Genomic DNA, 23,722 nt, shown 5'->3' with positions numbered 1-23,722 from the left:
GAAGGAACTGTTACCTATTTGACATATAGGAGCAGAGACAAATATTTAAGACTGAGGTACAGGAGAAGTTGACAAGGAAATTAGACATTAAAGGATTCAAAATTTTAAGAAGTGTTTGTTGCAAATCTGCAGCAGAGCTGTTTAAAATGGGATGAATACCAGAAACACCGGAGATGTTACTCAAAATGTAGACACCTCGCATTCTACCTCCCTGGTTTTGATTCAGCAGACCTGGGGTGGACCCAGGAATCTGGTATTTTTAACAAGACCCCAAGTGAGTTTAATGAAGTGCTTTGAGGATCCCACTTGGAGAAATCCTGACCCAAACAGCTAACATTTGTGTAGCATTAATTTAATGCCTACCATGCAGAGTTCTATGATATCTGGGGTGTATCTGTTAATGTTATTACTTGAAAGTGCACTGGTCCTTCCCTCCCACCTATGAGCACAGATTGCTTTCCCACATGGGCTCATACCTAAAGCCCACAATACTCCTGGGTGGTCAGAAACATTGAGTACTGTTATCCTGATGTATAGAAGACAATGGAGGGAAGGGTGGTGACTTACCTTACACTCTTGTTCCAGGAACCTGTCTAGTAGACTCGACATCACACTTGGTTCTTCTCTATTGGATCCTGCTCCTGGGACTCGAAGTCCACACCCTTCTCTGATGTTCCACTGTAAGGAGATAAGACAGCACATGAAATAGAGAGGAAAGAGAGATGAAGGGAAAGTACATGAAACACAGGGGAAGAGGTGAGGATGTTCTGCCTGCTCCCTCTCAGTTCACTGGAAGCTGTGCAGTGATGCTCTTCCTCTTCCCCAGCTCCATCACACAGCCCCCTCTGCACACACAGCAGTGACACTGAGGCTCACAGGTCATGGACATGTGCGCTTATCCCTGCTTATGTTACATGTCCAAGTACTCTCCCTGGAGGTCATGCTACTATGGTAATGCCAGAGGCATCATATTGACAGAATGAAGTAAGCAAAGTTGGAATGGGGAACTAACATTGCTGAGGGCCTAATAGGTGCCACACACTGAAGGCTGTAATTATCAGACTTTTTCTCTTCAGTTCCTCAAAGGGATGTTCTGAGGTGGGGATCATAATTTTCTTTCTACACATTAGGAGATACTCAGGTTTAGAGAACAAAGTACATGTTCAAAGAATTCTAAGGAGGTGTCAAATAGACACAGAAGCCAACTTAAAGCGACCTCTATTGGCCAATTCTGGGACATTTTGAGCATCAAAATAAATATAGCATCAGATGGTAGCCCTCTGAGCAAAATAGGAATCTATGAGTCATACTGATATAAATATTAAAACCGAGAGAAGAGAAAGCTCTACCTCCAGTCAAATTTCAATGAACAAACGGAAAGGAATGAGCAAATCAGAAAAGCAACACTTGACAACTATCATAGTAATAAATAATTCAGGTTAGAATTATAAAATGATGTTCAAGCTGTGCCAAATCCCACAGCAGTCACTGAGTCACCATGGTAACCATGCTGGCCAAGTGAAGCTGGAAAAAAAACGAACAACAACCACTGTGATTTGGTTCCAATTATGTGCTAGGAAGTTAACAGGACTGACATGACCACAGGATTAATCTCAAGTATTCCTTATAATAAAGATTCCTGGCAGCTTCCCCAATATACATACAAACGTACATGCTCATATACATACATGCTCTCTCCTTCTGTCTGTTTCACCACCTGATAACCCAGGAATTCATTGAGGAAGACTTGCTGGGGGACAGAAAAGAAGAACCCCACAATTAAATTGGTTCAATTCTAACCACACACATGAAGTTAAAAGCTACCGTAACTATTTTCTTTCAGTGGCTAATTTTTCTGGAGATGTCATGTAGAATTATCTCCATGACATTTTCCTGCCTAGCTTCAGCACATTGCCAATAACGTCTAAAAGCTGATATAGAAACACAGTCAAAAGCATGTTATGCATTAAGTAGCTTTTCCACCCTAGGGTAGCCTGTGCTTTCAACCAAAAAGTTCCTGCAATGGCTATTGTTAAGCATTTGGCTGCTGACAGTTCAGTGAAAATATAGTAATTGAAAACTGTATTTACAAAATAATGCTCTTTACAATAGCATCAAAAAGTCTGAAATACTTATGGATAATCTGTCCACAAATGTGCAAGGCCTGTACTGAACACTACAAACCATTGCTCAGAAAAATTAAAGAAGACTTAAATAAATGGAGAGACAACTGTCTTTAAGGGTCAGAAGATTCAGTATTGTTAAGATGGCACTTCTCCCCAAACTGATCTATATACTCAGTGCAATCCCAATAAAAATCTTAGAAAATATTTTTTAAAAGAAATTTATGGGCCAATTCTGAAGTTCATGTGGAAATGCAGAGGCCATGAACTATGAAAAACAACTTTGAAAAAGAATAAGGTTGAAGGATGAACACTCCCAGATTTGAAGACTTACTATAAACCTACGGCAATCAAGGCAGTGTGGTATTGGAATCAAGGTAGATAAGCAGATTGAAGGAAAATAATAAAGAGTCCAAGAATAGATGCAAACATACATGGAAAACTGATTTTTGAAAAAGAGGCAAAGGCAATTCAGTGGAGAAATGATAAGTCTTATCAACAAACGGTGCTGGGACAAGTGGATATTATATACACAAATATAAACTGTGACGCACATATCACATTATACACAAAAGTCCACTCAAAATGGATCATAGACCCAAATATACTCTAAAGCTATCAACCTTCTAGATGAAATATAGGAGAAAAATCCTTGTGACCCTGGGTTAGGTGAAGATTTCATAAATGAGACACCGAAACTATAATCCATAAGTGAACTAATACATACACTGGACTTCTAAGTTAAAAACTGCCCTTCCTAAGATACTGGTGTGAGAATGAAAAGTCAAGGCACTGAGTGGGAGAAAATATGTGCAAATTACATATCTGACAAAGGACCTATATCCAGAATATAGAAAATCTATCAAAAGTCATTTAGGAAAACAAAGACACTATAATAAATAAATGGGGGAAATTTTTGAATAGAAATTTCACCAAAGAAGATATAGAATTAGCAAATAAGCACATGAAAATATGCTCAACAACATCATTAGGGAATTGCAAATTAAAACTACAATCTGATACCACTACATCCACATGAGAGTGGCTAAAATTAAAAAGACTGATCATCCCAAGCATTGGCAAGGTTGTGGAGGATGGAACTCTCACACACTCCTGGAGGGAATGAAAAATGGTGCAACCAGTTTGGCAGTTTCTTAACAATGTTCATCTTACATCTACCATATGATCCAGACACTGCACTCTTAAGTATTTACCTGAGGGAAAGAAAGCATATGTCCATGCAAAAACTAATACACAAATATTCACTGGAGGTATAATTAAAAAATAACAACAAATTTCAAACAAATTGCAGTATATCTGTATACTGGGATACTAGTCATCAATAAAAAAGAATGAACTATTGATACATGCAACAAAAGGGATAAATCTGAAATAAATAGGCTGAATGAAAGAAGCCAAACCAAAACCAATGAACTAAAAAAACCTTTATGATTCCATCTGAATAAAATTCCAGGATATGAAAACTAATCTATAGTGAGAGAAGTTCAGTGGTTACCTCGGTACACTGCAGAGGGAGGGGAGGGAGGCCAGGTAATAAAGAGCTGAAACTGTTATGTACTGGGAAAGTAAACGTAACTATATTTAAGAGTATTTGGTTATTTTAGCAGATTAATAAGACACTCTAAAGTAATTATTTAAAAATATAAATTCTTAAAACATATTTTAAACTTACATTTGGAAATTTTCTGCCTTCTTAAAACTTTTCATTATAGAATAGATAAAAACATGGCTTCCAGGGAAGAAACTATATTACAATCTCAAATCGCTAGGAAGACTTTCTAACCAAATGCATATTTCAACAACCACCTGATAGAAACATGGGAATCACTGAATAATATTTACCCAGTGAGAACAATTTAGGTATATTTATTCCAAATGCATGTTAAAGATCAAGTTCCTCCCTCAGACTGGACAAATAATTGCTTTCAGACAAAAGAAGACATTTCTAATGGACCTCAAGGGCTATTACAAAGCATGCAGCTGCTGATAGAATGGAGTTCCACCTGCTAAAACTTTTCTTCCATGATAAGATCAAAGTAGCTTCTCTACTTTTAGGCTAGTATGTGAACCTCACAAGAGCTATTCCACAGCATGCTTTTATCAGATCTGTGAACTCACTTGAGCCAGGCGGCATAACCAAATAAAGATGTGAACTGTTGGGTTCTCCTGAAGACTGTTGCCTTTGAATCTGGAGTAGAAGCTTCAGAAGCCATCAGGACACAGATCCTCAGAACCTGCCCCCTTCAGACACCTGATATGAGCAAGGCCATCGGCATGAGGAGCTGCACAGGGAGAGACAGATCCAGCAATTACTATGCTTTACTGGTGTAACTGTGTGCCCTGCACCGTGCTAAGCACTGGGTTAGTGACAATGACAGTGAAACAACTGGGTAGTGATCCTAACCACCAGAAGGTACAATGAGCTTCCCACCAGGGCCTTTTTCTTCTCCTTTCCTCATATGTCCCCTAAGAACAAAGTGGAAAAGGAATAAGAAGTGGCCTGAATTCATACAGACATTCATGCTCCTGCAATAACCACAGGACCATCGGCTTATTCACGTGTTATCGCTAAACGTTCACAGCGATCCTGTGGGGAAAGCATTCTTATCCCCATTTTACAGAGGGGAAAGCTGAGGCTCAGAGAGTCGTTACCTGTTTCACCTCCCGCGCCCCTGCCTTTAGAAGGAAAGTGGCTCCAGGACACCCCTGGAGCAGGACACCGCACCCACTGGGACTGGGCGGGACCCCAATGGCTTTACCTACGAGACAGCGGAGGCACCAAGCCCCAAAGCGGGAAAGAGGTGACTTGGATGTGGATCCCTTTATCTCCCCACACCCCAGGGCGGCCCAGCCCGCATCTCACGGACCCACACTCTCAGCTGAGTCCCAAAAACCTGAAGGCGGAACCTGCTTCTCTCATCAAGCAGCGTCCGTCTGTATTAAAAAATCGTCACGGTCGCCATATTGACGTCAGGTTTCTATGGCAACCGCGAGGCGCAGGCTTGTTTCTCCACATCGGAAATGCCTCTTCACAGCCATCCATCCACACCCTGGATTTCGCCGAAAGCAGAGTACCTTTGCTCTTCAGGCTGCCACCGGAGAAATAGAGGCACTAGACTGGGACCCGGGCGGTTGGCGAAATTCTGCCCACGTTGTTGTAACAAGGCATGTGCCTGTCGTCAGGAATTTTGTGTTAAAATGAGACAGGAAGGAAGTATCAGTATAACAAAACTCAGGGAGGTGTCCTAGGGTTTTTGAAGGTGAACTAGCCCTCAGAGGGTGAACGTGTAAAATCACAGGCCATGCTAAGCAGTTAGCCATCTGTGGCAGAAAACTAAGAGACTGACTGTAATCATGTGACTGAATGATCGAGGAACACACAAAATAAATGCCATTTAGGCAATTTGGGAATTATTTAAAGAAAGCAGGCCTAGAATATTATAGTTATTTAGTAGGCAGAAACTTAGTCAGTTGGACCATACATTGGTTTGTCCTGGGGAATTCTAATCCTCCATTCCTGTTAACTTCTTCTATATGAAGGGGCATCCATGACCAAAACACTTCTAGACTCTCCATACACTCATTTCTTCTCTATCACAGGAACGACTTACCTGATTAGTGACACTGGAAGGAGAAACTAATTGCACAGCTCAGGCCCGCTCCCTTCAAAACTCTTGGTGGTGAGTTGCCCTTATGGAGCACATGTTCTGCTCTGCCCTCATAGGTGGGTCTTACAATTGGCCCACAGTTCTCTCCCCTTTCTGTGTCTTGCTGGCTCCCAATTATTCCTATGGTCTTGCTCCAAAATTCTTGGGCTTCTAAAGGCTTCCCCACCCCTAATACATCACTGCTCCACATCTGAGCTCTAAACCAATTAAGAAATATGAAAAAAGAATAAGAACAATATATCAACTTTACTCCTTATAAAAGTGATATTGAGAAAGTGGCTTAGATCTACAGGCACATTTCCTATTAATGAACCTAGAATCAGATAGACTTATCCACCCAGCAGTACTACACTGGAACTGTCACAAAGGTCAAGGACTACAGTGCATTATCTGTTGGCTGTCTGGTGGCTGTCAGCTCAGGGTGCTCTCAGTTCCTAGAGGCAACTCTAATTCCTTGTCATGTGGACCCCTCTGTCTTTGAGCCAGCAACAGCACATTTATTTATTTATTTTTTAACATCTTTATTGGGGTACAATTGCTTTACAATGGTGTGTTAGTTTCTGCTTTATAACAAAGTGAATCAGTTATACATATACATATGTTCCCATATCTCTTCCCTCTTGTGTCTCCCTCCCTCCCACCCTCCCTATCCCACCCCTCCAGGCTGTCACAAAGCACCAAGCCAATATCCCTGTGCCATGCAGCTGCTTCCCACTAGCTATCTACCTTACTACGTTTGTTAGTGTGTATATGTCCATGACTCTCTCTCGCCCTGTCACAGCTCACCCTTCCCCCTCCCCATAACCTCAAGTCCGTTCTCTAGGAGGTCTGCGTCTTTATTCCTGCCTTACCCCTAGGTTCTTCATGACATTTTTTTTTCTTAAATTCCATATATATGTGTTAGCATACGGTATTTGTCTTTTTCTTTCTGACTTACTTCACTCTGTATGACAGACTCTAGGTCTATCCACCTCATTACAAATAGCTCAATTTCGTTTCTTTTTATGGCTGAGTAATATTCCATTGTATATATGTGCCACATCTTCTTTATCCATTCATCCGATGATGGGCACTTAGGTTGTTTCCATCTCCGGGCTATTGTAAATAGAGCTGCAATGAACATTTTGGTACATGACTCTTTTTGAATTTTGGTTTTCTCAGGGTATATGCCCAGTAGTGGGATTGCTGGGTCATATGGTAGTTCTATTTGTAGTTTTTTAAGGAACCTCCATACTGTTCTCCATAGTGGCTGAACCAATTCACATTCCCACCAGCAGTGCCAGAGTGTTCCCTTTTCTCCACACCCTCTCCAGCATTTATTGTTTCTAGATTTTTTGATGATGGCCATTCTGACTGGTGTGAGATGATATCTCATTGTAGTTTTGATTTGCATTTCTCTAATGATTAATGATGTTGAGCATTCTTTCATGTGTTTGTTGGCAGTCTGTATATCTTCTTTGGAGAAATGTCTATTTAGGTCTTCTGCCCATTTTTGGATTGGGTTGTTTGTTTTTTTGTTATTGAGCTGCATGAGCTGCTTGTAAATTTTGGAGATTAATCCTTTGTCAGTTGCTTCACTTGCAAATATTTTCTCCCATTCTGAGGGTTGTCTTTTGGTCTTGTTTATGGTTTCCTTTGCTGTGCAAAAGCTTTGAAGTTTCATTAGGTCCCATTTGTTTATTTTTGTTTTTATTTCCATTACTCTAGGAGGTGGGTCAGAAAGGATCTTGCTGTGATTTATGTCATAGAGTGTTCTCCCTATGTTTTCCTCTAAGAGTTTGATAGTTTCTGGCCTTACATTTAGGTCTTTAATCCATTTTGAGCTTATTTTTGTGTATGGTGTTAGGGAGTGATCTAATCTCATACTTTTACATGTACCTGTCCAGTTTTCCCAGCACCACTTATTGAAGAGGCTGTCCTTTCTCCACTGTACATTACTGCCACCTTTATCAAAGATAAGGTGTCCATATGTGCATGGGTTTATCTCTGGGCTTTCTATCCTGTTCCATTGATCTATCTTTCTGTTTTTGTGCCAGTACCATACCGTCTTGATAACTGTAGCTTTGTAGTATAGTCTGAAGTCAGGGAGCCTGATTCCTCCAGTTCCTTCTTTCGTTCTCAAGATTGCTTTGGCTATTCGGGGTCTTTTGTGTTTCCATACAAATTGCAAAATTTTTTGTTTGCAACAGCACATTTAATCTTTCTTGTACTTTGAATCTCTGACTTCTCCTCCTGTAAACAGCCAGAGAAAATTATCTGCTTTAAATGGCTTGTCTGATTAGGTCAGGCCCACCCATATAGTCTCCATTTTGCAATATAACATACCATAATCATGGAATTGATATCTCTTCATATTCATTGGTTCCACCCACACTCAAAGGTGAGGGGATTATACAAGTCTGAGAATCATTGGAGATCATCTTAGAATCCTGCCTACCACATGGAGCTTCAGACCAAAAAATGTGCAACCTTTAATCAGTGATATCCAGCTTTAAACTGAGTTTTCTGACCCAAAGCTCAGGCTACTGGTATAGAACATCATATTGTTAGGGCTGAGGCCAGAACAAAGGGAGTGCCTCAAACGAGGTTCTATAGTCAGGGATATGTCTGGTCTCCTGACTCCAATTTCCTCTCCAGCATCCACATTATTTTGCTCTGTACTATCTCTTCTACCTCAGAATCATTGGGAAACTTCTCTTCCTTTAGTGTCAAACTAGATGATAAACTAAGGGGACAGGAAAGCATACACTTTAACAGGAGACAGAATGGTGGTTTTCTTCTCTTTCCCCAACTTCCACAAGTAACTCATCCCATAATTCATAACTGGCACTAAAGCTAATACATTATGATATATTTCAGCTCTTGCTACTACCTTTCCAAATGCTCTTTATGGCAGTAGTGCTCTTTGGATTAGAATAATTTCACCTCCTCTCTGGGAGGGAGGAGCCCGGTGGGCCAGAACTGATATGTGATACCATAATCTGGTTGAAGTCTTACTATGTCCCATATGTACTTTACAGGTTTTCTCACTTACAGCCCAGGACAGCACTGTGAGAAAGGTATCATGATAAGTCACAGATAACCAAGCTCAGGCTGACAGAGCCTATGTCACCTTTTCAGATAAATGGCAGGATGGGGTGAGGTCCCATCTCTTTCCCTCCCCACAGTATGACCAGGAGCTTCCCATTTAGAAGATGATAGTTTTACACTTCCCCAGTATTGTGCCCTCATGGGTACACACTCAACAACTTCTCTTGTTGAGGAAGATCATAGATGATTAAATACTGCTCCTTGGACCAAGATGCCTAACGGTGGGGTCACACAGATTGGCTGGTCCCTGAGATCACTCCCAGGCTCACTGATCCCACCCCACTGACATCAGGCTTGGGCATGTGACTAGATGTGGCCAAATATAAGAGGAAATCAAATATGCCCCTTGAGTGGAAGTGTTAAGAACCATTGAGAGGTTCCATCAGTACTCTTTTTTCCCTCTGCCTCAGAATGTCCCAGATTTCTTGTAAAGTAGTTTCACTCATCTAATCTTTCAGTAACACTAGGATATGAGAATTTAAATGATGACAGGAATGCTTGTGAAGAGAGAAGCTAAATGGCTTATACCCAAATTTGGCCTGATAGAAGATCAATTCAAATCTTATGCCCTAAAACTGAGTCAAAAGCCAGGAGAAGTTACGCATCTTAGCCAGGGTCATACAGAAAATAGTTAGGGACCAACATTTCCTTCCTTTTGCTCCATTGCTTTCTCCAGAACACCCGTCATCATGCTTGTGCTTCTCTGGGTGTTTATGTTTACTGAGCCACAAGATGAACTCACATACCCAGTTAGTGGGCATTCCTGATGTTAACTCTCCAAGAGGGCCTCATAAGAGCTCAGTAAAGGTACACTGATTCCATGGAAATGGGGTGACAATTTTTCCCCTAGCCCACCTCCATTAGACAACTTTACAACACAAAAGTGGCACCAACTCTTAAACACTAGGTGGGTCTGTGTGAGTTATATTCCTTCTTGTTGTCATAGTTCCAGAAGCTCTTTAGGACATAGTTATGCTGTTTAGGGCTATGTAGTTTAGGTTAAAGTAATCTTGGAAGCAGAAGTGAGGAAGTGGGGTAGGAAGGAAACTAACACTTCAAGGGCCTACTACTGGCCAGACAGTGTGTTAAGAACTCTACATACTGTTTTTATAACTTCTTACAATTGTTCTGTAAGTTAAGTATCAGTATTCCCGTTACAACTCATTCCTCCTCCAAGGCACACTCTACCGAGGCTCAGAGAGGTTAAATACATTTTCCAAGGACACACCTGATAAGAGGCAGCATAGTTATTCTAATCCAGGGTTGTTGGATTCCAAAGTTGGGTTCTACGCTGAATCTGTGCACATAGCGTGGGTAGTAACGTTTACCTTGCTCTAGAGCAGGTTTTCTCAACCTCAGCACTGTTGACACTTTGGGTCAGAGAACTCTTTGTTGTGAAGGCTGTTCTATGTATTGTCGGATGTTTAGCCTCTACCCACAAGATTTCAGTAGCACCCCCAGTTGTGACTACCAAAAATGTTTTCAGACATTTCCACATGTCTCCTGGAGCTGGGGAACAAAATCACCACCATTTGAGAACTACTGCTCTAGATACACATTTCTGACAGGTAATTGGATACATGGGTCTGGAGACTAGAAAAAAGTCCTGAGATGAAGACAAGATTTATAGGCTGAATGGGGCCTGGCATGTAGTAGATGCCCCATAAATATTTGTTAAATAAATGCAAATGGCTTATAAAATTGAGAGTCGTCAAGCCTTTTTATATCCTTATACCAGTTCTACAAACTGAAGTAGGATCATTCTTATAAACTTTATCAAAATCTGCATTTTCAACCCAACATTTATTGCTTAGCTTTTGTTTCCCTTTGTAAAAGTAATGTATTTGAGATGGAAGAACATGTCTAAGTGAGTTACACTACCACCAGGTAAATCCAGAGCCAGAACTCAACATTAAGATGGTGGAACAAGAGACTGAAGGTCCAGTGTAGCCTATATTTCTGTGACAGACGCCATGCTAACTACTTTAATGACATTAACATATTTGATCTTCACAACAGCCTTTAAGGTTTTATCACCATTTATGGATCAGAAATTCAAGGCATGGAGAGGTTAAGGAACTTGTCTAGGTCACACGGTTAGTAGGAGACAGAGGAAGCGCCCTTCCCAGGACTGTATGGTATTAAAGCCCATTGATATTAACCACAAAGGTATCCTACCATGCATCAACAGATATCTCTAAAGCCTTGCCCAGGGTCTGGAACTCAGTGACTTTTTAACTGAATTGAACTTAGATATAGTGACTGAATGTAGAATTCTTCTGAGCCTGCAGCATGACTCTTAAAATAATTCCTTGAACTTACATGGAAAAATATCTCCCTTCTAGAAACTCAAAGTATTTTTCTGAATAGAAATAACTTTATTCTCTGGCCCAGACCTAGCTGGCTGGGAGAAGAGGCTGGTGTGATCCTCTTTGACAGGTGAGACCACCTCCTCTTTGGGCAGTGACTTACCCAAGGTCATCCCAGAGTTTTGAGGTGAGGTCTGCCCCCGGGACCCAGGGAGATCTCCTGGATGGTACTGTAGGGTCCTGTACAAAATACACAGAAATAGTTTTTGATGCTATGCAGCACCCTACCTTTCAAAGGTTCAATGGAAAAGTATTTTCTTGAAGTTATCTGCAGCCAGAAGTAAGGGAACATGACAGCACATGGAATGAGAACAAACAGGATGATGACTTTCTTCCTTTTCCCCAGCTTCTCCAGGGGAGGAGAGCAGAAAACAGCAGGTTTTCCAGGGGCTCTCTCTTTACCCCCTTTCTTACCCCTTTGCTCCAGCCCAGCCCTTTGTGACATTAGAGTAATGTAGACAGAAGCCAGGAACCTGGGGTGCCCTGACAGTGGGGACAGAAAGATGGGAGGTGCCTGACAACCAGAATGGTACATCAGGAAACACAGGTACTGAAGCCCATGCCATGGCCATTGGTTCATCCATCAAGCTCTCAGTTTCCACCTGTTTGTTTGCAGTGCCATCACTCTACCCCAAAGCAATGAAGCTCACACATAACACAAATATGTATTTTCCAAGTGAGACTAAGAGGAGTGAAGTGACTTACAGACATGAACAGGGAGGTCTCCTGTCTCTCTTGATCCAGTGTCCAGTGTCCTGTCTGGCAGACAAGTGGCTTTGATCTCACCCTTCAGGATCTCAAAGAAATCACTCTTCTCTCATGTGAAACAAGGAAATAAGGGGACAGGAAAACATGGGAAACACGGGAAACAGAGTCAGTGGTTAGTTCATTCCCTTACCCCAAACTCCATTCATGGGGCACATGACTCAGTTGAATGGAAATGGTGCAAACACCTTTTTTCCCCAGCCCTCAAGGCACTTATTCCACTGCATGAAACGGCGTTGACTCACAGTCAAAATGGAAACATGTGTGTATTTTCCTTCTTCTCTCCACATGCTCTCCAGATCATGCTGCCCCTCAAATATATTCACATCTGTAGTTCACCCTCTCTTGCCCCCTCCACTACTAGTAGGGTAAAGCTCCACCAGATTCCTGACTCTCAGCAGATCTGTCCTCAAAAATTGTGAGTCCCTCTTCCTTTTTCCTTTGAATGTATGGCTCGGCTTCCGTCTTCACAGGCCCATTGAGGCTGGAAGGGAATGGGACCAAGGCCCTAAGTCACACAGTGACTGTACCGTCCTCACATTCCCAGGGTGCTGGATGCCTCCTGATGAGCATCTTTCTGATCCCGGTGGATCACTCCAGGAGAGCAGGGAGGTGGCAGGATCCTCCTTTGGAAGAAAGCTGTTTCTAGGCAAGAATTATAACTCAGAGGTTGTATTCAGTTCCATCAGTTTTAGACATGGAGAGAGTCACAGAGTAAGGTTGTTCATGTGGTAGATTCCTTTAAAGGAATTAATTTAGGCCTCCTGGCAAAGTGAAGGGAGCTGCCTCTGATGAGAGCCAGGCAAAGGGCTTCTGAGAAATGACCTCCTCTCCCTGAGACTAATTGGGGAGGAGGGTGGATGAGGTCTTTCCTTGAGGGCCCTGGGGGACAAAGAACCCCATGTCTAGCATAATCCACCCAAAACAAGAGTAAGGATTTATAGTGAAGCCCAGAAGGAGATAACTACATGTGACAAACAGTGGCTGGACACTTTTGATGAGTGCTACAACATTTCTTTTCCCACCCCATATACTGGCAGAAAAGAATCACAAGTCATTTTTTCAGTACGAAATGGGAAACACCAAATAAATTAGTCAGTGAATAAAGTTTCTAGGAAAACTAGCAGTAGCTCCTCCACCCAAGGCTGAACTGGCAACCAAGACTCTGATAAGCAGCTCTGCATGCTAGGGTAATAATGGAAGTTTCAGAGGAGAAAAAAAAGAGGCGGGTAATAATGGAGCCACCCCGTTGCCAGGTCAACAGACACTGAACTGCTCTGGCCAGCCTCCCTTTAAGCCTCTTGCCCAAATCACCCATCACTGTGAACTTAGACTGAGTGAAAGAGGAGATGACAACCCAGAGAGTTTGTGACTGTGGGACAGCTCCTCTTCCAACACTTTAAAATTATGGACTCCTTGCTGTTGGCAGAGTGAAGAGAGGGCCTTCTCTGAGTGAAAATCTGTCCATCACAATGGGTGGTTGGTCAGACATGATTCCCTATCTCTTTTTCATGTTGCAGCTGATTCTCTCTCTTCTGCTCCTCATCATATTAGTGTCCCACAGGGCTTTTCAAATGTGGAAACAACTTCGGACAACTTAACTCCAGGAGATTCAGCCTCTCTAAGATGAAAGATTCTCAAACTCCATTGGTGTCTGCAGCTCTCAGAAGAAAAGAACAAAGAACAGGCTGAAAGAGAAGATCATGTAGTCCATTACCATCACCTTTTGGTATTGAATAGCTGGCTCTGGCTTTGCTCAAAGAACCAGGGATCTCCACGCCATGTGACATAAGAGCAGAAAACATAAAGATCAGCAAATATGCCTCTGTATATTTTTGTTATTATCTCCTGAAGTTTCTCATTTTGTACAGGTTTTGTAAGTAGCCTTTACCGTAAATACCCTATACTATGTGACAGGGATTGTGTTAAGTGCTCTACTTGCGTCATCTAATCCTCAGCACAGGTCTCTGAGGTAGGTACCACTTTTATACCTGTTTTACCAAAGAGGAAGTAGAGGCTGAAGGGGTTTGTCTGCAGCACCAGCTAATTATAAGTGGCAAGGCTGGGACTCAAACCCACACCATATGACCCCCAGACACTCACTCTCCCCTTTGATGTTCCCTGGTGGGCATAGAGTGTGACAGTCCTTTGTGGTCCTGGGTGAACAACTTGGTGAGATGGAATGATTTCTCCTGGCTACTTCAAATTTCCCCTAGCTTAATATGAAGTCCTTTGAGGCTATAGCCTGGTGGAGAGTCAACACAACCAAGCCTCTTAACATTTCATAAGTAGCCTGATGACACACTTGTATAGAATAGAGGAATCCTTTACACATCAGCAAATAATGGTCTTCTTTTATTTTTTGAATATATTCTTCTTTGAAACACATTTCTTTGCAAGTTCATGTGGGAGTTATTTAAAAGATAACAAAATGTAGGTTCCTTGGGATATTCTACAATATATAGGCAATCATGCATGTCATCTGCAAATAGGGACAGTTTTATTTCTTCCTTTATTTCTTCTTTTCTAATTTGTATGTTTTTCATTCCATTTTCTTGCCTTCCTGCAATGGCTAGAACTCCCAACACTATGTTTAATATGAGTGAAGAGAGCAGACATTCTTGTCTTGCACCCTGTCTTAGGGGGAAAGTATTCAGTCTTTCAGCATTAAGTACAGTGTTATCTGTAGGTCACTGTCAATACTCTGTGTAAAGTGGAGAAAGTTTCCCTCTATTCTTTTTTTTTTTTTTTGCGGTATGCGGGCCTCTCACTTTTGTGGCCTCTTCCGTTGCAGAGCACAGGCTCCGGACGCGCAGGCTCAGCAGCCATGGCTCACAGACCCAGCCGCTCCGCAGCATGTGGGATCTTCCCGGACCGGGGCACGAACCCGCGTCCCCTGCATCTGCAGGCGGACTCTCAACCACTGCGCCACCAGGGAAGCCCCAGTTTCCCTCTATTCTTAACTTAGAGTTTTTAATCATGAAAGGGTTTGGAATTTATCAAATGCCTTTTTTTTAGTTTATTTATTATTATTGTTATTTTTATTATTTTTGGCTGCGTTGGGTCTTTGTTGCTGTGCACGGGCTTTCTCTAGTTGTGGTGAGTGGGGGGCTACTTTTCGTTGCGGTGCCCAGGCTTCTCATTGTGGTGGCTTCTCTTGTTGCGAAACATCGGCTCTAGGCGTGCGGGCTTCAGTAGTTGTGGCATGCGGGCTCAGTAGTTGTTGCTTGCGGGCTCTAGAGCACGGGCTCAGTAGTTGTGGCGCATGGGCTTAGTTGCCCTGCAGCATGTGGGATCTTCCGGACCAGGGCTTGAATCCATTTCCCCTACATTGGCAGGCGGATTCTTAACCACTGCGCCACCAGGGAAGTCCCTCAAATGCTTTATATGCATTAATTGAAATGATATATATTTTTTATTTGGTGGATTACATTGGTTGATTTTTGAATGTTGAATCAGCCTTGCATCCCTAAAATAAACACCACTTGGTCATGGCATGGACACATCTACACCCCACATATTTTGATATATTATGTTCTTTTTTTTTTTTTTTTTTTTTTTTGCAGTACGCGGGCCTCTCACTGCTGTGGCCTCTCCCGTTGCAGAGCACAGGCTCCGGACGCACAGGCTCAGCGGCCATGGCTCACGGGCCTAGCCGCTCCGTGGCATGTGGGATCTTCCCGGACTGGGGCACGAACCCGTGTCCCCTGCATCGGAAGGTGGGCTCTCAACCACTGCACCACCAGGGAAGCCCGATATATTATGTTCTTATTACTCAGGTCAAAGTATTTTATAATTCTCTTTGTGAGGTCTTCATTGATCCATGGATTATTTATAATCATGTTGTTTAAAATTCAAGTATTAGAGGATATTCTGATATATTCCTGTTATTCATTACTAACTTAATTCAGCTGCCAGCAGTGACCATACTCTGTATGATTTTAATCCTCAAATTTTTTTAAACTTGTCTGTCTTAAGAATATGGTTGAATGTTTTTGAATATTCCATGTTTACTCAAAAATACTTATTCTGCTGTTGTTGGTTGGTTGAAATTTGTTCTACAAATTTCAATTAGGTCAAGTTAATAGTGTTGTTCAGGTTTTTTTTTAATTGATAGGCTTAATTTTTTTAGAGCAGTTTTAGGTTTACACAAACAGTAAATCAAAAGTACAGAGTTCCCATACACACCTTCTGCCCCCAACAGTTTCCCTAATATTAGCATCTTGCATTAGAATGGTACATTTGCTACAACTGATGAGCCGCTATTTTTTTCATTTTATTATTTTATTTTTTATTGAGAGATAATTGACATTTAACATTATATTACTTTCAGGTGTACAACAATGATTATATGTATATACTGCAAAATGTCCACCACGATAAGTTTAGTTAACATCTGCTGATGAACCAACCAATATTGATGCATTATTATTAACTAAAGTCCAGAGTTTATATGAGTCCACTCTTTGTATTGTACACTCTATGAGTTTTGACAAACGTATAATGACATTTATCCACCATTGTAGTATCATACAGGATACTTTCAGTACCCTAAAAATCCGCTGTGCTCCACCAGTGCATCCTTGCTTTCTTCTCCCTGGTCCCTGGCAACCACGGATCTTTTTACTGTCTCCATAATTTTGCCTTTTCCAGAATGTCATATAGTTGGAATCATACAGTATGGAGCCTTTTCAGTTTGTCTTCTGTCACTTAGAAATATACATTTAAGTTTCCTCCATGTCTTTTTGTGGCTTCATAGCTCATGTAGTTTTATTGTTGAATACTGTTCCATTTATAGATGAACCACAGTTTGTTTATCCATTCACCTGTTGAAGGACATCTTGGTTGTTTCCACACTTTGGCAATTATAAACTACTACAAATATTTGTGTGCAGATTTTCATGTGTTAATGTTCAGGATTTTATATCCTTAATTTTTTGTCTACTTGCTCCATCAATTATTGAGAGAGGAGCATTGAAATCTACAACTATAATTTCAGATTTGTCTATGTATCTTTTCAGTGTTAGGATTTGCTCAAGCATTTTGAAGCATATTATTGGGTGCAGCATATTTAGGATTTCTATGACCTCTTGATGAATTAATCTTTCTATCATTATAAAAATGTCTTTGTTTTTCTGAATATTGCTTGTTCTAAAGTATACTTTGTCTAATGTTAACATAACCACAAGCCTTTCTTGTGATTAGAATTTTTCTTAATATACTTTTCTACCCATTGAATTTAGCCTATTTGTGTCTTTATATTTAAAGTCTATTTCTTTTTTTAAGATTTTTTTTGATGTGAACCATTTTTTAATGTTTTTATTGAATTTGTTACAATATTGCTTCTGTTTTATGTTTGGGTTTTTTGGCTGTGAGGCATGTGGGATCTCAGCTCCCCGACCAGGGCTCGAACCCGCAACCCCTGCACTGGGAGGCAAAGTCTTAACCACTGGACCACCAGGGAAGTCCCTAAAGTCTATTTCTTGTAGAGCAAATATTTGAGTCTTGCCTTTTCATCCAGTCAGACAAGCAAGCCTTTTAATTGGAGTGTTCATAACACTTATGTTTAATGTAATTTTCAACAAAATTTGGTTCAAATTTGATATTTTGCTATTTGTTTTCTATTTGATTGTGTCTCTTTTTAAATTTTTCCTCTTTTCTTGCCTTCATTTGGATTACTTGAACATTTTTAGTAATTTATGTCATCTCCTCTGTTGGCTTGTTAGTACACTTTATTTTTACTAGTTTCTGTGGAATTTGCATAATGTATTTTTAACTTCTTACTATCTACTTTCGAATACTGATTTAGCAATTCACATATGAATGTAAGAATCCTACAATAATCATATTCCATTTTCTTCTCCCTTATTGTGGTATTTTTGTCATATATTTTACTGGTGTATATCATATAAATTCCATAATGTATTTATCTTATATTAGTTTTTTGGGGTTTTTTGTTTGTTTGTTTGTTTGTTTTTTGAGGTACGCGGGCCTCTCACTGCTGTGGCCTCTCCTGTTGTGGAGCACAGGCTCCGGACGCGCAGGCTCAGTGGCCATGGCTCATGGGCCCAGCCGCTCCGCTGCACATGGGATCCTCCCGGACCGGGGCACGAACCTGTATCCCCTGCATCGGCAGGTGGACTCCCAACCACTGCGCCACCAGGGAAGCCCAATCTTATATTAGTTTTAAAATAATCTTTTAAAAATATTTAAAACTGAGAAAAATTATATTTACTTACATATTTACCATATTTAGTGTTCTTTAGTTCTTTGCCCAGATTCAGTGTTCCATCTGGCATCCTTTTCCTTTAGTCTGAAGTACATTTTTAAAAATACTTTTTATATTGCTAGTCTACTGGCAACAAACTCTCTCAGGCTTTGTTGAATACTGAAGTATTTTATCATTATTTTCAAGGATATTTAAATAGACATCAAATTCTAGTATGACAGTTTTTTTTTTAAGCACTTCAAACATGACTTTCCCTTGTATTCTGGCTTACACTATTTCTGATAAGTAATCCATACATAGTGACTTTTACCTTTGTTTTTCTTTCTGTTTCTTTGTCAACTTCTCCAGCTGCTGTTAAGATTTTCTTTTTATTACTAGTTTTCAGATATTTTGTCATTATATGCTTTGGTGTGGCCTTATTTGTTTTTATCCTGCTTGGCTTCATTGAGATTCTTGAATCTCTGAGTTTTTAGTTTTCCTTAAATTTGGGAAATGTTCTGCCATTATTTTTTCAAATATTTTTATTGTTCCCTAACTATATATATATATATATATATATATATATATATATATATTAGACATCTTGGTATTGTCCCACAGATCACTGAGGAAACTCTTAGTTTCTATTGCTAGGCCAGCCAACTCAATGACCTTTTATTTTGCAGTGTCGAGTCTACCATTAACCTCAATGAATAAAATTTTCATTCAGAAATTGTATTTTTAAATCTCTCAAAGCTTCACTTGGTAGCCTTTATGTCTTCTATTTAACTCCTTATTATATTAATATTTTCCTTTAAATCCTTGGGAACATTTATAATAGCTCTTTAAAGTCTTTGGATGTTAACCTCAACTGAGATGCTGCTATAATTTCTGGGCTGTTTATATTGACTATTTTTCCCTCTTGATTATTGGTCATATTTTCCTACTGTTTTTGTATTGCTAGAAAGTTTTTATTAAATGCTGGACATTGTGAATTTTATGTGGTTGAATATCGGGATTGCTTTCTTCCTTTAAAGGGTGCAGGATTTTGTTCTAGTAGGCAGATCATCTTAACTCTTTTGAGGCTTATCTTTAAATTTTATCAGGCATGTTTACGGTACGTTTTACTCTAGGGTTATTTTATTACTAATACTAAAATATTTTCCTTCCGAGGACTCTACTGAATGCTCCCAGTATTCAGGAGGACTCTGCAATTTGGCTGATGACAACTGAATGATTTCCCACCTGTGCAAGCTCTGAAAATGTTTCAACCTGCAGCTCCCCAGTTATTCAACAGTTGTTATTTGCTGGGTTCTATATATGTGATAAGGTCAAATATGTTAAGAATTTTGTAAAATCTTTGAGGTCCTTACTGATAATTTTTGAAAACACTATTAGTTACCAAAAAAATATCCCTTGTAATATTCTTTCTCACTATAATTATGAATTTTTCTACTTGTCCTGGTATTCTGATTTATATTTTTTACTTTATGCCTTTAGGTGTATATAAATAAAGGATTAGGATACCATCTGGTGGATTGATCTTTTCTCTTTATTAAATGTCCCTCTTTATCTATACAAGTGAGTGTCCATTGCCTTGAATTCTACCTTGTTTGATATTTTAAAAGTGGTACCAGAATTCTTACAGATACAATTTGCATAATATACCTTTCAACATTCTCTTGGTTCCACCCTTTCTCTGTTCTTATATTCAACGTGAATCTTATATAACCATCTCGTAGTTTTATTTTACTGGAATACTGAGAGGCCGAGTGGAGATTTAGACCCAATTAGAAGTGACAAGTTCCAACACCTGGACTCTTAGAGCCTGAGCTGTATTGCTTCCCTGAATATTGCAAGTTCTCTCTCTTCTTGGTCTCCATGCTCTCCTTAGCTGATCCCATTCACTTCTGCAGTTGTCACTACAATTCCACATGTCTAGCCCAAACTACTCTTTGGCCCTACAGACTTTTATTCAATTCTCTAGTGGAACTTTCCTCCTGAATGTCCCAAACTTACCTCAGTCTCAACAGGTCCAAAATTTGTTCCACCATTAATCAAGATTAACACTGTTTCTCTGTCCCAGGCTTCCAGCTCAGTGATGTTCAAGCTGCAATGCTGGCTCTGGTCACAAAGGTGACCCTTTACTTTTTAAGTTTCTTCAATAGACATCCAAGTTTTGCTAAAAGAGAAAAATAAATCTGTCCTTATTTTTAAAAACAAGTTAGGAGATATTATCTACCCCACAGTACCCATTCAGTTCAGTTTTGAAAATGTATATGAATCAAAGAGATTGACAAAGTCTACTTGGCACGTTCTTTCCCACAAAATATGCATTCGTACAACAAATGCCTATCTTCACGCATTGCTGACAGGTGACTTAATTTTCTCCTGGAAAGCTTTTCTCTGTGTCCTTGCTTCTACTTCTTCATAGTTTCTGCTCTCCCCTAATTTCATCTTCCTCACAAGTTGGACTTAACATGATTACCTCTCCAGTCAGAGACTCCCATTGTTTTCCTTTTTGCTTCCCAACATCGATTGCCTGATTATCTCTACTATGCCCATTTTTATTCAATGCGAGAGAAAATACAATTCCTCTTAGAATAAACAGTGGGATTAGGATTTGCTGTTACTAAAATATGTTTCAAAACAAAATTTTAAAATTATATTTAAGAAAATAGGTGGCTGTCTCTAGGTGTTCCTTAACTCCTTGAACTTAACATGATTACCTCTCAAGTCCTCAATCTTAGGGACTCCTTTTTTTTTTTTTTTTCTCAGTACACAGGCCTCTCACTGTTGTGGCCTCTCCTGTTGCGGAGCACAGGCTCTGGACGCGCAGGCTCAGCGGCCATGGCTCATGGGCCTAGCCGCTCCGCGGCATGTAGGATCTTCCCGGACCGGGGCACGAACCCGTGTCCCCTGCATCGACAGGTGGGCTCTCAACCACTGATCCACCAGGGAAGCCCTAGGGACTCCTTTTTTTTCCTTTTGCTTTTTTTCCTCTTTGGTTCCCAACATCGATGGCCTGAATTTCTCTACTATGCCTAATTTTATTCAATGTGAGGGGAAAACCCGTCTCCGTTTAGAGGAAACAATAGGGGCTTCCCTTGTGGTGCAGTGGTTGAGAGTCCGCTTGCCGGTGCAGTGGACACGGGTTCGTGCTCCGGTCTGGGAGGATCCCACGTGCCGTGGAGCGGCTGCGGCCATGAGCCATGGCCGCTGAGCCTGCGCGTCCAGAGCCTGTGCTCTGCAGCGGGAGAGGCCACAGCAGTGAGAGGCCCGCGTACTGCGGAAAAAAAAAAAAAAAAAAAAAAAAAAAAAAACCATAAAAGAGGATACAATAGTATTGGAATTCGCCACCACGAAGATATCTAAAAAACAGCCATTTTAAAATTATATTTTAGAAAATAGGTGGCTGTTCCAATCATTGCTTTAATGGATTAGGTACTTGTTTTATTGAAAGGCTGAGAGCAATGATTTTGGACCCAACAGTTTGGGTATATCCTGGTTTTAAAATTTACTAGCTATACAACTACAGGTAATTTGCTTAATCTCTATGTGCCTCAATTTCCTCCTACATAAAATGGGTACATTGATAGTATAGCCCTCACAGACTTCTTCTAAGGAATGGATTGATTAGTACCTATAAATAGCTGAGAACACCGTCTCTAATATGGTACACACTAAAAGTATGTTATGAATATTGTTATTATTACCATTTTTCTGCATAGTCCAAATTAATATGATGACATATATATATTCAGAATTGTTTTAATGGCAATAAGATTATAACTGTACAAAAAAATAAAAATCTAATTCAGATTTGATGGAGAAATTAAAAACTTTACAGACAAGCAAAAGCTGAGAGAGTTCAGCACCACCAAACCAGCTTTACAACAAATCCTAAAGGAACTTCTCCAGGCAAGAAATACAAGAGGAGGAAAAGACCTACAATAACGAACCCAAAACAATTAAGAAAATGGGAATAGGAATATACATATCAATAATTAACTTAAATGTAAATGGACTAAATGCTCCCACCAAAAGACACAGATTGGCTGAATGAACACAAAAACAAGACCCATATATATGCTGTCTACAAGAGACCCACTTCGGACCTAGAGACACATACAGACTGAAAGTTAAGGGGATGGAAAAAGATATTCCATGCAAATGGAAACTGAAAGAAAGCTGGAGTAGCAATACTCATATCAGACAAAATAGACTTTAAAATAAAGACTATTAGAAGAGACAAAGAAGGACACTACATAATGATCAAGGGATCGATCCAAGAAGAAGATATACCAATTGTAAATATTTATACACCCAACATAGGAGCACCTCAATACATAAGGCAAATACTAACAGCCATAAGAGGGGAAATCGACAGTAACACATTAATAGTAGGGGACTTTAACACCCCACTTTCACCAATGGACAGATCATCCAAAATGAAAATAAATAAGGAAACATAAGCTTTAAATGATACATTAAACAAAATGGACTTAATTGATATTTATAGGACATTCCATCCAAACACAACAGAATATACATTTTTCTCAAGTGCTCATGGAACATTCTCCAGGATAGATCATATATTGGGTCACAAATCAAGCCTTGGTAAATTTAAGAAAATTGAAATTGTTTCAAGTATCTTTTCCGACCACAACACTATGAGACTAGATACCAATTACAGGAAAAGATCTGTAAAAAATACAAACACATGGAGGCTAAACAATACACTACTAAATAACCAAGAGATCACTGAAGAAATCAAAGAGGAAATCAAAAAATACCTAGAAACAAATGACAATGGAGACATGATGACCCAAAACCTATGGGATGCAGCAAAAGCAGTTCTAAGAGGGAAGTTTATAGCAATACAATCCTACCTTAAGAAACAGGAAACATCTCGAATAAACAACCTAACCTTGCACCTAAAGCAATTAGAGAAAGAAGAACAAAAAACCCCCAAAGTTAGTAGAAGGAAAGAAATCATAAAAATCAGATCAGAAATAAAGGAAAAAGAAATGAAGGAAACGATAGCAAAGATCAATAAAACTGAAAGCTGGTTCTTTAAGAAGATAAACAAAATTGATAAACCATTATCCAGACTCATCAAGATAAAAAGGGAGAAGACTCAAATCAATAGAATTAGAAATGAAAAAGAAGAAGTAACAACTGACACTGCAGAAATACAAAATATCATGAGAGATTACTACAAGCAACTCTATGCCAAAAATATGGACAACTTGGAAGAAATGGACAAATTCTTAGAAATGCACAACCTGCCAAGACTGAATCAGGAAGAAATAGAAAATATGAACAGACAAATCACAAACACTGAAATTGAAACTGTGATTAAAAACCTTCCAACAAGCAAAAGCCCAGGACCAGATGCTTTCACAGGCGAATTCTATCAAACATTTAGAGAAGAGCTAACACTTATCCTTCTCAAACTCTTCCGAAATATAGCAG

General features: G+C 40.0%; 2 long non-coding RNA genes across 3 annotated transcripts in view; both read right to left on the bottom strand.

Annotated features, from left to right (window-relative positions):
• The window catches only part of LOC141277563 (uncharacterized), a 68,245-nt gene extending 63,209 nt beyond the window's left edge, over positions 1–5,036 (bottom strand). For both annotated transcript variants that reach the window (XR_012329172.1, XR_012329173.1), the window contains exons 1-4: positions 4,904–5,036; positions 4,263–4,426; positions 1,689–1,750; positions 568–678 (exon numbers count right to left, since the gene is read on the bottom strand). This is a non-coding gene — a long non-coding RNA (uncharacterized lncRNA). The remainder of the gene's footprint in view (positions 1–567; positions 679–1,688; positions 1,751–4,262; positions 4,427–4,903) is intronic.
• A 1,440-nt stretch (positions 5,037–6,476) lies between these two features.
• On the bottom strand, positions 6,477–13,822 carry LOC141277537 (uncharacterized). The gene is made up of 3 exons (XR_012329101.1): positions 11,977–13,822; positions 11,375–11,451; positions 6,477–8,044 (listed from the first exon to the last, which is right to left on the bottom strand). It is a non-coding gene; the product is annotated as an uncharacterized lncRNA (long non-coding RNA).
• Between the last annotated feature and the right edge of the window lie 9,900 nt (positions 13,823–23,722).

This window comes from Tursiops truncatus, chromosome X (assembly GCF_011762595.2).
Source record: "Tursiops truncatus isolate mTurTru1 chromosome X, mTurTru1.mat.Y, whole genome shotgun sequence".
In the NCBI taxonomy this organism is placed as follows: domain Eukaryota; kingdom Metazoa; phylum Chordata; class Mammalia; order Artiodactyla; family Delphinidae; genus Tursiops; species Tursiops truncatus.
This window is presented reverse-complemented; position numbering and strand designations above follow the sequence as displayed.